At 41.6% G+C, this 13,906-nt stretch overlaps 1 protein-coding gene across 1 annotated transcript in view; it reads right to left on the reverse strand.

Moving 5' to 3' along the window:
* Positions 1-4,614, reverse strand: part of LOC111873109 (putative fatty acyl-CoA reductase CG5065) — a 42,625-nt gene extending 38,011 nt beyond the window's left edge. The window contains exon 1 of the mRNA XM_023867533.2: positions 4,333-4,614. The gene's annotated coding sequence lies outside the window, so the exon portion shown is untranslated. The remainder of the gene's footprint in view (positions 1-4,332) is intronic.
* Positions 4,615-13,906: the final 9,292 nt, after the last annotated feature.

Raw genomic sequence — 13,906 nt, forward strand, 5'->3', positions numbered from 1 at the left:
AATGTTTCTACAAACTGTAAAGGATTATGTAATTAAAATAGCGCAGTTAATATAGCGACTGGCTATGGGCTGGACGACCGAGGTGTCCTAGTTCGAGTCCCGATAAGGGCAAAAATTTTCTGTTCTCCACGTCGTCCAGACCTGCTATTGGGTCCACCCAACCTCCTATCCAGTGGATACCGAGGGCTGTCTCCCCAGGAGGTAAAGCGGCCGGGACGTGAAACTGACCACTTACCTCCAGCTAGTGCCGAAGTCAAGAAAATATGGATCTATACAGCCACTCCCCCATACGCTTCATGGTGTATTGCTTAATTAGTTAAGCACAGGGACAACTTTGAATAAAATAAGGGTTCAAGATTATTGTAAACATAGTTTTATGCAAACAGACAGAGTGTGTACATAAATACATATTTACACAAAGTCTGCATACATTCACCGAAAGATTCCGTTGTGTGGCTATGATTCATACTTCTTCACCATGCTACCACGTTCTCGAATTTTGATCGAACCTAGTTTCTCCTGATCGGGGATTCTAGGGCGTTTCCTCAGTCTTTCTAGAAAAATTCTTCTGTAAGCTTTGCAGTTCGTAACTAATGATGGGCGTGTAATTAGACAGGGGTTTTAAATAAGCCGAGAATCTATCACACATACGTAAAAAAATTCATCAGTGAGTGATATGAACCATATTTTAGTGCGCTGCCACGTGGAAAGCGTTGGGAAATGCTGCCTTTAAAAAGCAGTGTGCTGCATACTGCGGTATAACTGCGCACCTTATCTCGTATTGCACGTGGAGATCCTCTACACATGACAAGTGCCAAGCACGTAGGAATGTTATGCAACCCCCATACGAAACACTTTGCCTTACTCTGCAGAGGTCTCGCTCCACTGCCAATACCAGGCGCATGCTGACAAGATGTCGCTTAGATTGTGCTGCAAATTCTGATTCCTATCGCGACATTATTGGACTTTCACCAGTATTGGCTTTCAGGAATTCCAGACTCACAATTAAAACATAAAGTAAATACAGTTGTAGGCCTCGCCATAGCTCAAGTGGTTAGTTGCTGGCTTCCCACCGCGACGGCCCGGGTTCGATCCCGGGTCTGGTCAAGTGGGATTTGTTGTGGACAAAGTGGCGCTGAGGCAGGTTTTCTCCGAGTACTTCGGTTTCCCTGCCAGTCTTCACTCCACCAATTGCTCAACAATCACCCTCACCTATCATCTGGGGCTGGTACAATAGGCCAGAAGTGGCCGCAGTACAAGGGACTTGGTCCCACCCCAATAGCAATAAAAAAAGCAAAGTTGTCCCTTGTGCTTAACTAATTATGCACTACTCCTTGAAGGCGTATGAGCAAATTTTCTTGACCTCGGTACTTGTTGGAGGTGAATAGTCAGTTTTACTCCCCTGCCGCTTACCCCCCTGGGAAAGAACTCCCGGTACCCATTGAATAGGAGGCTGGGTGGGCCACAGAGCCGGTCTGGTCGACGTGAAGAAGAAAAATTCTTGACTCTACCGGGATTTGAACTCCGATACTTCTGTGGCCCAGCTCATAACCAGTCTCTATACCTACTGAGCTATACCGGCTACCACAATTAAAAATATAGCTTAAGAAATTGTGAGAGGGTTTGAGGACAGAGTCGTAAGAGACCTAAGGGAAATATGGTAATTGAAGGCCGACAGAAAGTTGTGTAGCCTGGTGAGAAACTTCGTAAAACATATCGTTACCTTCTGTTATTAGGGTGATTAGATCAATGCGGATGAGACAGACGGAAAATGAATAAGAGTCGGACAGACGTGAAGTGTAGGTTAACGAGTCAGGTTCTGGAAGAATGGCTTGAGGCATAAATGAATAAGGATAGGTGAAATGGGACATAGAGCATTGATTAAAATTATAGGACATACAGGGTAAGTGGCATAAATTAAGAAGGATCAGAGACATGGAACATGTATAAATTAATAAACATCGAACAGGGAGACATATAGGGTAGACGATCCACAGGTAAGTCAATCAATTTAATACAAGATTGCGTGTCTTAAAACTGGGTTAGAAGTGGTGACCAAGAAAATCTTTTCTTCCCTGCCGGGAAGAGAATCCCGGTCTTTCTTCCCGTGAATAGTCAAGCAGAAAATATTATTCCACTCTAATAAGTTCGGGGATTTCAGAGTAGAGTAAATAGTTTCGCGCCTTCCTTCAACTGTTGCATGTGGTTGTTCAATTTATGAATGTCGACTGTTGAACTGTCTTATAAACGGAGTTGATAGGTTCAACTACAGGCGTGATAAATGCATTTTAAATATGCCGTTCCAACATTACACAACAAACATGTTATTGCTAAATCATGAGAGCTAAAAATAAATAATATACTTCGGTAATCTTCGAGCGTGTTCGCAAGATCGTTGTTGATTTTTCAAAATTACACTTTCAGAAATGTACGTAACAATGACGGAATATCATTTCACTTCTGTTTAATAATCTAGAAAAACTATGAGCTTTGCCGAAAGAATATTGGGGGCAAACCATGAGCTCTATTTTCCTCTGCAACGTTTGTTCCAAACTTAATTCGCCGTGATAAATATTCGACGAGTTAAGTTATAGATGGGCATAGAGACACACGTAAGTTTTTATTCGAATTGTCCAGTATAGCAAGAATTGAAATGGCTCCGCAACTTATCATAATATTCTACAATATCAGACTTAATTAAAATCGGTTTATTCATCTCGACTTTTTCCATGTATAGAGACGGAATCATGAACTAGTTGTGACTTCAATACGCACTGCGTAATGATGTGGGGTCTCCTAAGAGTTTGACATTTAAATTACTAATTGGATTGGTCATGTTTTACGCAGAAACTGCCTTCTAAAAGAAGTTATAGGAGGAAAGATAGATGGGCGGATAGAAGTGACAAGAAGACGAGGAAAAAGACGAAAGAAGATGCTGGATGACCTTGGGGACAGAAGAGGATACTGTCATTTGAAGGAGAAAGCTCTAGATCGCATTAAGTGGAGGAATTGTTTTGGAAGAGACTGTGGACCTGTCGTCTTGACAGATTACTGATGATGATGATGATGATGATGATGATGATGTACTCTTTAAAAAATCGATGCCTAGCAATGACGGGAAAAGTCTTTAGGCCCTGCTACTGTTCTTATTCTAACAAAAAGGGAAACACTTAAAAGCGAAAATCTCCGGTCACTATTTGCTTTTACGTATTCGCTTATGTAACTCAGTTCTGGTGCTAGGTAGTTCGTGTTAACAGTGACATTGTTATATTAGCGGTAATGTATGAACTTCTGGGATTATTTGTCTTGCAGGATGTAATTCATTTCGAGCCGAAGCCAAGCGTTTCATGTCGCATCAATTTCCTAAGTGACAAGGTGTTAATGAGAAGTTATGATGATTACCTATTTAAATCGACTGCAAGGTTCCCATTCTACTTCTTTATAACTGTAGTGTTCACCTTCTTACATGGAAGCGACTTTGAAAAGCTCACGATTTTTCCGCAAGCAAAATTACAATAATTCATTTCCAATTTTATTACAGGTTTTCATTAAAAAAATGGTAAAGCCATCTCTGTAACATGCTCTGAAGGCCCACAGGGTCGTGAGACTTCGAGGCTCTCACATTTTCTAGACAGTTGGTTCACAGATGGCGATGAGATTATCAGCCTTACGCGCCGGTCACCATTTACCCCCAGAAAGTTACCTAGTACTCATTTCTGATAGAAGCTGAGCCGATCAGGTCATTGGATTCATCAATTGACCTAACCCTTCCAGCCGCACTACAGCTCTGGTGGCGACGTGTTTTCATTTGCCAGATTATTTACCTAGTCCAGTTGGATGGAGTAGATCAATTGTAAAATAACAATGAACTCATCGGGAATCGAAAGCGCTACCTTCCTGCTTGCAGCATAGTGCCTCAACCAACGACGTTGCCTCGTGGCCCCTACATTACAGGGAGAGCCTGCATTTCTTTACTGTATGCAATTGTTTTTGTATTCTAATTTTTGTTTCTTAGAAAGAAGATGAAGTGTTCTACGCTGAATAACTTCATGTATTTCCAGACTTTACTCTGTATTCACGAATCTGTCTGAGAAAATTTTTGTGTCACAAATGGGAAAGAATGAAGTGCTTAGTATAAAGCATGCTTGCAGAAAACTTTAAAATGCGTAAATCTCTGTAACAAAGTAGCGTGAATACCCGGATTCTAAGTTACACAAGGTGTGTGCCGTGAAATATTTTCATAAGGAAGGAAGTAGCTGTCTCAAAAATAAATATGTCCATATACATCGAAATTGCGCTGCAGCAGTTGTGTTGTGTTTTAATAACACTCACCTATGCACTCGGATGCCTTTGCCACAGAAGCGATGGAAGTAGGTTGCGTTGTATTTCTCTTACCCCACAACAAAACTTTAGCCTTGGTGACCCGAATTACGCTAACTCAACCCTCGACCTGGAAGTTAACTTCACTGAACACTTGTCACACAATGTGTAGCATTCCTCCAAAGGAAGTAGTCTGAAGGATGCTAAGAGCAGCAACAGCGAAGTCAGCACTCTGGAGACTGCAATGCACGTGGAGTGAATGTACCCTTGCGCTGTGCCCGAGCCGTGGCCAGATGCAAAGTGCCTGCATTGAACCATCTTGTCCGGTAGTCTCTTGCTGACAAATCAAGGTGACAGGAAAGAGGGGAGGGGCTAATTTCCTTATCATCAGTATGGGGTACGTTGCAACACAGAAGAAGGGAGTAGAAAGAAGCAAGAATGCTGGCAAGTTGGAACGGGAGATATAAGTACGTAACTTACTACTCTGTACGATATACTCCTTGAAGAGTTTACAGTTTTTCAATTCGTGCTCATATGAAAACCTAAGGACCATTACTTTGTTTTAAAAATCCCATCATTGGACCGTATCCTCAACCAGCTGAATCCTCTGCATCCTACCACTTTATTTCCATAATATTCGTTTTATTAATGTCTTGCCATACATATTTAGGTAAGGTAAAGCTATTCCTGCAACAGGCCGTGGAGGTCCATAGGGTTGTGAGATGTTGAGGCTCCCACATTTTCTAGACAATTGGCTCATAGATGGCGGCAAGGTCGTGAGTCCTAAGCGCCGGCCTCCCTTTACCCCCAAAGAATATTCCAAGTATATTCCTGGTACTAATTTCTGTTAGAAGCTGAGTCGACCCCAGGGCCATAATGCGGCTGGAAATATTAGCTCAATTCAAAAATCCAATGACCTCATCGGGACTTGAATCCGCGATCTTCCGGCTTGTAGAATAGTGCCTCAGCCAACTAAGCTACTGCTTGCCCCTATATATTTAGCTATTCCAAGTGATCTTCTATAAAATGAATGATGAAACAACATGGAAAGACGAATCATCATTATAAATTCTGGTATCTTGAGCATACGGAATATATTGCTACTCGGTCTAATGTAGAAAGAGCAGAAAGGAAATAGTGAAGCTGGAAAGATGGACATAACTACACGTGCAATATGAAAGTGAACAGTCAGGTTTCGGAAAAAATAAGACCTTAATATGGCGTGCAGATTATATTACATGCAGACAGGACAGAAGAGATGTAGCATGACCAAAGTGGTCTTTCTCTCTTATGTTTGCTGAGTGATGTCAGTTCTAGGCTCATCCGTCACGGACTGTCCATTCAGTAGAACCAATGTTCAGGCTTCCAGAACTCTAGAGCAGTGGTTATCAAAACTTTGTCACACCGCGACCCGGTAAATTATTTTTTTTTATAAGAAGAGGGGCTTGTGCCGGGACGCGGCCCGGCGGTTGAGAAACGCTGCTCTAGAGGTAATTTTAAATACTCGTACTTTCTTCCTCTATAGACTCTCTGGATATACTCAGTCCTCATACTGAATAAGTACTGAAGGTACTTTGCAGCTTGAAGATGACCGCTCACGATTATAGATTATCACAATGTATTTACCTATACAGTACAGATTTATTAAAGAATTATATCTTCAAACCCACTCCTCTTAAACATCTGGGACATAGAGATATAATGTGAGGGGTTAAGTAAGGAGAAAAATAAACATCTTCTGACGAAGAAAGCAACACTGATGTAATTATCGCAAGTAATTTGTGAGCCTCAATTACAAATATGTAGTTTTCCTTGATTATTTAAACAACCCATAAAATAATTTATGTATATTTTTCTACCCATTTACATGTCTAGATTCTTAGATGCAGGGACAATTTTACTTACCGTTACCTCAGCCTTTCCTGCGACACGTGTCAAAATTGCTGCACAAAGTGGAATCTCGTTGACATTGTAAAAGTTCACATCACTTGCTGTCCTTTCCTTTACTGACTGGAAATCGAGCGTTAAATCATCACTTATCTCTCGTACCCCGGCATTCAGCCCGAATTCTTTATGAATTAATTCACATTCCTAAAGTAAGGATTTTACTGTCACACTTCGTTGCAGTTTTGTTCAAGAAGTCACATTCCGTAAAAAGAAGACTGGCCAAGTTTACTTCAATGGAGTATAAATGTTTTTCGGAAGAGTCATTTAGTATGGTTAATACGCAATAGGCCTCGATTTTTCTGTAGTCCACATGCCAGTCTGACGCTGCAAAGCTAATCACACTAGACTATGATGAAATGCATAGACTCAGAAACTATTCCTTTTCTTATATGTCGCTAATGTTCGTCATGAGGAAATTTTTCTTTTCCTTGACACTACAGCCCCAGTGGGCCTAGGCCTTCCTCCATGAACTTCTCCGTTCACTTCGGTTTTTCTAGCTCTTAGACATACGGTAGGACTCCTTGGGCTCGTCGCAAGGCCTCTACCTGTACACAAACACAGAAAAACGCATACAAACATCCATGCCCTGAGTGGGATTCGAACCCACGATCCCGGCTTCCGAGCGAGCGAAGACAGTGTATGCGTTAGACCGCTCGTCTACCGTGACCGGCATGCGGAAAATTACTGCATATAAAATACATATAATTAAACACATATTTGAGGAATGCCTTCTTCTGGGATGTGGCACTATGTAGAACTTCTGTGAACTGACGTTTCGGAGGAACGTATTGCAAACTGCAGCCACCTGCTCACGTTGGTTCCTCGCTCGCGGATTTTTCTGCCCTGAAGATGATTGGACTAATATGAACCAAAATTATATTCACCAGATAACGATTGGAAGAATTATCCAATGAAATATTTCATCAAAATGCGATTGGCTACTTCGGAGCTCGCAGCTGCAATATGCAGACATATAATATCTAATCTCCCACCAACCCTCATACCTGGCCCGCGCCATAGCTCAAGCGGTTAGTCGCTGGCGTTCCACCGCGACGGCTCGGGTTCGATTCCGATTCTAGTAAAGGTTGGATTTGTGGTGGACGAAGTGTCTCAGGGGCAGGTTTTCTCCGAATACTTCTGTTTCCCCTGCCAATCTTCATTACAGCAGTTGCTCCACAATCACCTTCACCTATCATCTGGGGCTGGTACAATAGGCCAGAAGTGGCCGCAGTACAAGGGACTTAGTCCCACCCCACTAGCAATAAAAAACCCATACCTTTGTCGCTTTATATACCTAGGGTAAAGAAGAGGCTAACTTGCCATTGTTACCTTTATAAAGGTTTTATTCCTCTTAGTGTATTTAACGACGCTTCTTCAGCTTCACATGATATTTACAATGGATCGTCATCACAGTATACGCGAGCACGCAAAAGAACACCAGAATTTCCATAGAAGAATTTAAGGAAACCACGACAAATCTATCGGGAAATATTGCCTCTGGACTAGTTTCGAAGTCGTGGCCTACAAAGATGAGGAGTGCTAACCTCTTAACTGCATCACAACGTCGTGCCAAGCGGTATTAGTGGTAGTTAACAACAAACGAATCCATTTTAAATCGTTGTAATTATTACGGAGCATGATCATGTCTGTGCGTTTACGAACTGCTCCAGTGAAAGTTCTGCTCGTCTCGGAAATGAACTCTCCGGTGAACCGATAATTATTTGGAATGGACGTAAAAAACAAGTTGAGTCGTAAACGCGATGGAAACACAGGTATAATGAGATAAAACAAGAGCACAAACCCTACAAATTAAAGTGAAAGTCGTGTCATAACAGAAGATGGAGGTCGAAGAAAAGACAGGAGAGACATATTAAGAGCCTCTCCCTCCCAGTGAAAGTCAACAACGAAGCGTGTGAAGGATAAAAGCAAGGTATGGGCGCTTCCCGCAAGCAACTCCATACACATCCAACGGTTACGTAACATATCACTGCGCCAGCCTTCCTCAGCATACTCCGTGACATCAGGCTCTCTGCCCCGTCGATCTAACACGTGGAATTTACTGGCAAGTGATGGCACCTTGAATCATTGATATCACTGCATTTCTGCTTCCTATTTATGGGGATCCAGGTCCATCATCGCGTACCAACTTTCTGTACTTAGATATGCCGTAATTATAACAGTCTTCTGCCCTACCACCGGAATCTATGTATGTAGATATGTATGACATTCTTAAATAAACAACGCCGAACCGTGTGCACTGGATAGAGACCAGTTGCGAACTCTGGTTAACACGATAACGAATTTTCAGATCCCGTAAAATGATGGGAAATTATTGAGTAGACTAGTCATTATCAGGTTATCCATGGAGTTTGTACATACACACCTTCATAATGTGTATGTTTGTATGTATGTATGTATGTATGTATCTATGTATATGTGCTTAGTGGCTAACACTCTTGGCACGATTATCTGCTGAATATAGTGACTAAGGTCTTTGTTATTTCCTCAGTCCTTACAAACAATATTTGTAATAGTGCTTTCTGATTGAATAAAACCACTTCTTTACATATTCTTACCAATTTGACATGCAAAGTTGTCCTTCCACTCGACTTTATATAAGCACAATGGGTTGAGAAATGATCCTTAAATGAATCAACAAACAAGCCATGACCATTCCTTACCCGACCTCTATGCAACAGATAATTTGTAGGCCTGGGTCGCATCATGTCAAATCAACAGAGCACGCATCCCGACGCGTCCCGACGCCTCCCTCAGAATTGAATTAAGTCCCAGTGGTGGGGAGTACTCCTGCCAAGTTTCACTGCTTCATGACCCTTAGATTTTGGAGAGCAGACATCCAAATTTGTCAAGAAAATCGCTTTTTCTGTTCAACTTGTTTTAGAAAAAAGTGGCTTGAGTTCTACACTCGTTGAGATGTAGTGCTCATTTTATGGTGATTTCAAAGATAATAAAATTCCCTCTCTAGTGACCTTAAAAATTGGACCTTTGATTTTCATTTCTCAAAATGCGTAATGTTAATTTTTGAAAAACAAAATTCATATAACTATTATCCAGAATGTCTTAAGATATCAGGCTGGGGCTGCAATGGAGTTTGGCTTTTTGAAGCATTTGACTGTGAAGAGCTATCTTACATGTACACGTAGGTATAAGATAACTTCAAGCAGCACGTTTCTTTTAAATACTTGATATTTTTAATCTAAGTTAACGCGAATTTAGTACGTTATTATAAATAGGGTCTTATAAAGGGGCATGTCTGTGTTTCGGGAAATATAGAAATATAGAAATCAGGCAAATTAATTTTATGTTTGATTAATAATGGCATATTATATCACGAAGGTAGATTTTATTATAATCGATAAAGTTGTCCCTATGTCAAATTAATTAAGCACTAAGCCATGAAGACATATAGGGGAGTGGAGTTATTGTTCCACCATTCTTGACCTCGGAAATAGTTTGAGGCGAGTGGTCAGATTAACGCCCCGGCTGCTTTAACCCCCAGGAAAGAGCCCCCGGTACGCATTGGAGAGGAGGCTCAATGGACCCAAGAGCTATTCTGGATCATGTGAACACAAGGTACATAGATTAAATTAGAGTGGAACTAATATATAACTGTATTCGATATGAATAGGCGGATCGGTGGCTGGGTGGATTGGTACAGGCTAGAAGGTAGTTATGTAGGTTCATGTTTAGATAGGCTGGTGGACGCTTAGCAACCGTGCCAGAAGCGGAGAAACTTTGAAGACTGAAATTACTTCATATCCAGGGTCTACAAGTTAAAATTATGTAAGATTTGAGGTTTTCACGGCGGTTACGATGAAGAAATCAGTCTTTTGGGATGTGGCGCTGTGTATATATTGTGTTAACCGACGTTTCGGAGGAACGTATCGCCTCCATCTTTAGGGTAGAAGAAAAAGAAGAAATCCGCGAGTGAACCAGCGTCAGCAGGTGCCTTCAAGGCTTACTGATTAATTAGTCGAACACAGGGACAACTTTACTTGTTTAAACTTTTATGAAAAGAAAAATACATATTTGAAAGCCTATGACTGGGGAGGAATACTCGTATAATATGGAAACCGATCTTACAGAAATAGGCTGAAATGGACTAAAGGTGAGCCAACGATCCTAATGCACTGAATCTTCAAGTGTTGTAAAATCAATTAATCTATCAAGCGCAGATATAGACTGAAGACTCTCTAAGAACTGTGTAAGGATAATATTCAATTTTATTACTACCAGATTGCTGGCAACCCTGAGGGTCTAGTGAATTTATTCATTGCCTCTAGCGGAAGACCGAAGTAGCACCATCGTATAAGCCACAGCGGCCAATCATAGATATCATGATCACACTTTATTACACGCTGAACATGGTGAGGCATAACTGCATGTCCTAAAGATAAGCATCGTGTTCTACACTTGCAGGCAAATCGAAACGTTCGTATAAATACAGTACAACCTCTGCAGTGGAAAAGTTAAGTACGTGAGCACGGTGAGAGCAACTCCACACCATGTGTTCAGTAAGTCAGTCGGTCGGTCAGTTCATTGTTACGTTACTTAACAATGTGTTTATATGATTTCTCGCGCTGAAACAAACCAGTTGATCGCTTGCGCCTTTCCCCCTTCCTCTGCCACCTACACTGACCGAGAAGACATACAAGGTGTGCAAAATCGCTGCACCAAATGCGGAAGACACATCCATAAAGCAGCAATCACACACAAGGTCACAGTGAGTCACACATTTGCTTATAAACATATTTAAATTCCTTTCCGCAGGAATGAACCAGCCAGGTCGTTCATGTCAGTTGTGCACTGATTTTTAAATTAAATTTAGGTATCATAATGTGTCGAGATAGCGTAGCCGCGACTGGCTACGGGCTGGACGACCGAGGGTTCAGAGTTCGAGCTCCGGTAGAGTCAAGAATTTTCTCTTCTCCACCTGGGTCCCACCCAACCTCCTATCCGATGGGTACCGGGGACCCTTTCTCCGAGTGTAAAGTGGCAAGGGCGTGAAGCTAGCCACTCACATCCAACTAGTTCCGAGGTCAAGAAAATATGGGTCTATACATCCACTTCCCGTAATGCTCAATTATAGTTAAACACGGGGACAACTTTACCTTATCTTTACCTTAACATTAAATGTCAGTTTACCTGTATATTCTGCAGCTGTGTTTGCCAGAAGCAGAATTCATATCGCATCGAAGAACAAGAGGATTCTACTGCACGTGGTGAATCAGGTGTCATTTTGAAGGAAGTGACTGTGAAGTAGTTACAGATATCATCGTAGTTTACCGGTCAATACTGTTATATACTGAAAGGCCTATCACAATGGCCGCGAGGTCTGAGACATGAACCGCCTTCGGCCTCTCGAACACTGGGATCGTGAATTCGAATCCCACTGGAAGCATGGATATCTGTGTGCGTTTATTCTGTGTGTAGGTACGAGCCTTGCGACATGTTTCTCCCCACCCCCAAAGAGCCCTACATGAAGGTCATCATAATTGTATTAAGTTTTATGAAGGTCATTTTTTTTCCTTAGCACTACAGCCCCAGTGGGCCTAGACCTTCCTCCATGAACTTCTCCGTTCACTTCGGAAATTCTTCCATTCGCCTGTTACTTCCACTGACACAGATCCAAACCTCTTCCCCTCCTTTTGTTTTAAAACGTCTGTAATCTATCCTTACTGCCTTCCGAATTAGACTGTCAAATTTTCACATCGACACGAGACAAAGGGAATATTGCAGTTCTATGGCCTAACGACCTTCATAAGCCAGTCACGGTAGCCGAGCGACATAAGTCATGTACTGTCTTCGCTCGCTTGGAAACCGGGATCGTGGATTCGAATCCCGCTCAGATCATGGATGTTTAGTTTGTGTGTGTGTGTTTTTCTGTGTTTTTGTACAGGTAGAGGCCTTGCGACGAGCTGACCACCGCCCAAGGAGTCCTACCGAATGTGTAAGATCTAGAAAAAACCGAAGTGAACGGAGAAGTTCATGGAGGAAGGTCTAGGCCCACTGGGGCTGTAGTGCTAAGGAAAAAAAATGACCTTCATGAAACTTAATACAATTATGATGACCTTCATGTAAGGTTTTGATCCTCTCGAGTGGCCTAGCTGTGTAATTAACAGTTCAATTTGCTCTCTTAGAGACGTGTTAATGACCTGTGGCAAGGAAAACGTCTCCAACCACAATGCTGGTAGTTGCATTGTGCCCTTCGTCGCTGCTTTGAATGTCGGCTTTTCTTTGCACTGTTATGTCTTGACTGCAAGAAGTCTCTGAAATTAATGCATAACTGGTTTATTGGCGAGACAGTTTTATTAACATGTTATGACTTGTTTTTTGCATCTGGACAGAAAATAACTGTCTTGTTTTTGTTTACATGCAGTTGGGATGACCGGAATGAGACAAGGTCACCACGGGAGACAAGTTTGTAGTTTTCCGAAGATATGAATTTTGTTTTGTTGACATGTGTAGCTGTCATGAAATGTCTTCGAGAGGGTGTAGCTGGACCCTAAACTAAAGAAAATAACCGCTCTCACATGTGGGGTTCCGAATTCTGTATGTTGGGGACTGTTTTATTCTCGAAGTTTGTTATGTGATTGGCTTGTGCTGAGTGCATGATGAATTTGGCTAGTTAAAATCAGCCAATAGAAAATGAGTTTTTGTCTGGGAGAAAGACCGTCGATTCAACCCCTTCTCTGGGATGAAGCGACCCTCCCGCAGGATACCAGTCTTCGAAAACGGGGAATTTTTAATTGATCTGAGGCAGACGTCATTGGACTGCACTCCTCTTGTTTCTCCAAATTCATCAGCCCTTCACTTTGGATCGTTAAAGTTTGATAATATTAAACGGCTATATTACTCCGTGCTTGCAAATAAGTTATATATTTCGCTTATGAATAAATAAACAGTTTGTGGACAGTGGAAGTTATGTTGTTGATTTCGGGCAGTGGCCTGACTTCAAGTGTGCAGTTTCCGTTTGCCTCAGTTATTGCCGTAACACGAACCTGATAAGAGTCAAGTGGTCTACCGAAGCCGACACATAAGTACAAAGAAAGATATGGGGGGGCGGTAACAAAACCGAATGGGAATATCCCCTCAGCCGACACATAAGTACAAAGAAAGATATGGGGGGGGGCGGTAACAAAACCAAATGGGAATATCCCCTCCTAACTGATTCATAGGCAATTTTGAAATATATAACTAATAGAATTATTGTCCAATTGTACTCCCATTTGCTTCCATATCTGACGAATATGAACAATTTTAACAGTAATTGGTCCATTACTTCGAAATCCATCCTGAAATTTCCCACCAATTTCGTCTACATAGGGAGTTAACCCTGAAAGATAGTCATATAATATTTTATATGACATTGATAACTGTCCTATGTCTTGATATCTGCTAGTCCGTTTTACTTACCTGCTTCTATATAGGTGCAAATATACTCCTTCCATCGCTGGCTCATAGAACCCAAATTTAATTTTGTAAATTCTCTCAAAGAAGACATATGGAGCAAGAAATTATTATGACAAACAAGTTAAATAGAGACTTCATCAATATTTGGAATTTTTATTGCCTTACTGTCCATGTTTTGAAAAAATAAAAGTACGTTTATGCTCCA

The sequence above is a fragment of the Cryptotermes secundus genome, unplaced genomic scaffold (assembly GCF_002891405.2).
Source record: "Cryptotermes secundus unplaced genomic scaffold, Csec_1.0 scaffold120, whole genome shotgun sequence".
Classification (NCBI taxonomy): domain Eukaryota; kingdom Metazoa; phylum Arthropoda; class Insecta; order Blattodea; family Kalotermitidae; genus Cryptotermes; species Cryptotermes secundus.